Source organism: Nicotiana tabacum, chromosome 22 (genome assembly GCF_000715075.1).
Source record: "Nicotiana tabacum cultivar K326 chromosome 22, ASM71507v2, whole genome shotgun sequence".
In the NCBI taxonomy this organism is placed as follows: Eukaryota; Viridiplantae; Streptophyta; class Magnoliopsida; order Solanales; family Solanaceae; genus Nicotiana; species Nicotiana tabacum.
The window spans coordinates 65,910,136-65,912,536 of record NC_134101.1 but is presented as its reverse complement, the minus strand read 5'-3'; the positions used below and the strand labels follow the sequence as shown (position 1 = coordinate 65,912,536).

The following is a 2,401-nucleotide window of genomic DNA, read 5'->3' as shown; positions in this document are numbered from 1 at the left end:
TCTGATGTGTGGCTATAATTCCATATTTTAGTACATTAATTACCTTGCATTTTATGTACTTTAATGTTAAACTACACTTTATTTGCGCGTAATGGAGTCTATTTTATGTGTAGGTGAATTGGAGATAAAATTAGAGCAAAATGAAGATTTAAAGATTAAAGTGTGCTCGAAAACTGTGCAAAGAAGAAAGAATGCATTAAGCAGTGAAAAGATGAAGAAGCTCGCGAGGCGATCCTTTGATCTCGCGTGGAAGCTGGCGACGCGAGCCTCTAAGCTCGCGTAGGAGCAAGCGTCGCGAAGGGTGAGGCGAGCTCGAGCTCGCGTGAGAGCTGGCGCCGCACAGTGTTAGGCGAGTTCATCTCGCGTGGAGCCTCGCGAGGCATGGTCTGAGGCGCACTTACTCTGGTTTTTGAAGGCTTATTTTGTTTCCTGGTTTGACTAGGACTTGACCTATGTCGTTTAGGTCTTTTCCTACACATATAAATAGACATAAAACACCACTTTTGAAGAAGATTTTGGAGACCGGAAGCAAGAATAGCTCATGGAACACCAGTTGGGATCGATTTCATTCTTTCATCTTTACTTTATAATTTAGTTATGCAAAATATTTGGAATATTGTTACTATGAGTATGAGTAGCTAAAATCCTAATCTAGGGTTTTGATGGAACCTATTGGAGGATGATTTTCCTGTTACGTTAAAATAGATTTGCCGTAGTATTTTCTCTATTTCTTCAACTACGTTATTATTGTGGTTGGTTGAAGAGATCTCAATCGACTGTGCCTATTTAGTGTGTATTACTCAGAAGAGAGTGCATATTTAGATAGTTGTTGAACAACATCACTCCTAAAGTATATGAGGGATCAATACGAAGAGTTTAAAGGTGGGATTAGGAATAACGAAACCTTGATGCGATCCGAGTGAGCAGTAACTTAGTGCTAGCTAGCGTAATTCGGAAGAATATGTCCAGTAAATTGTGGTAGTTACTCTGGAGAGAATTACGATACTCAGAGAGCTCATGATCGGCATAGAAAACCTAGGCAAATATATAGGAAACGTAGCAGAAAGGATTCCGACAATAGGAGAAATCAAAACCTTAGATCATTCCAATTCCTGTCTACAACTTGTCCGTAGTTAGTTATTAAGTACTGCATTTTCATTACGTGTTATTTAGTTAGTAAACATCCAACTTGTTATTTTAATATTTTTGAATATTGATTGCGTGAATTTGTGTGAGTCTAGTAGCTGTGCTTAATAGGTTAATTCCCTGTGGGATTCGACTCCGGACTTGTTAACCGGAATATATTTGCAACGACCGCTTAGTCCTTTTTATAATGCATAGTTAAGCGTGATCAAATTTTGGCGCCGTTGTCGGGGAATTAACGGTGTTATTAATTACAGCTAAAAGAAGTGCTAGAATTCTTAGTATAGTCAATTTTCTTCATTTTTAAACTAAATACATTGAAATTCTAACGTTTGTAGTCTTGGGTGTTACATGTGTATGCCTAGAACTCCTCAAGAATTGTTGAATTGTTCGAAGCATTATTAGATCCTGAGAAAGTTTTCAAGGCATTAAATCGTGCAAACAAGAAGGGAAAACAGCAACATAACTCAACAGAATAAATCAACCAGGCATGGATGACAAAATAGAAAACAATAAAAACAATGCGAATGACCCGAACAATCAGGGTGTGGTGCCTCTTGTGCCAGAAGCAGCATTGTATGATTGGGCACAACCCATCGTCAAAAATCTGGAAACATCAATTGCAGTCCCTCAGATACAAGCGGAATCATTTCAAATCACAAACAATATGCTACATTTGTTACAGCACAAGGGACTGTTCTCAGGGTCTTACAGTGAAGATCCTCAGCAGCATCTAAAAGATTTCCTGTTGATATGTGTCACGCAAAGGCAAACTAATGTTACACCGGAAGCAATAAATTTGTTATTGTTTCCATTATCGGTGACGGGAGAAGCTCAGACTTGGCTTAATTCACTCCCCATAAACTCCATCACTACTTGGGAGGAATTAGTCAAGCAATTTTTGAACAAGTTCTACCTACCCAATAAGACTGCCAAACAAATTGATGAGATATTGAGCTACAGGCAGAGACCAACAGAAACACTACAAGAAATGTGGGAGAGGTTCAAGGGTATGCTGGTTAAGTGTCCTCATCATGGCATTTCAGATCAGATGTTCGGGCAGAGGTTCTACATGGGATTGGCAGACCATTTAAAGGTCAATGTTGATGCTTCAGCAGGTGTAGAGTTTTTGAGCAAATCATTCAGAGAATGCAAGATCCTACTTGATAAAATGGCTCAAAACTCAGGATGGATGACAAGAGACTCTACGATCACTCCTGTAGTTCACTAGTGGCTTTGGACCCAAACAACTTCATAG

General features: G+C 39.2%; 1 non-coding gene across 1 annotated transcript; it reads right to left on the bottom strand.

Annotated features, from left to right (window-relative positions):
• Nucleotides 1-2,077: 2,077 nt before the first annotated feature.
• On the bottom strand, nucleotides 2,078-2,184 carry LOC142176849 (small nucleolar RNA R71). The gene has a single exon (XR_012705656.1). It is a non-coding gene; the product is annotated as a small nucleolar RNA R71 (small nucleolar RNA).
• Between the last annotated feature and the right edge of the window lie 217 nt (nucleotides 2,185-2,401).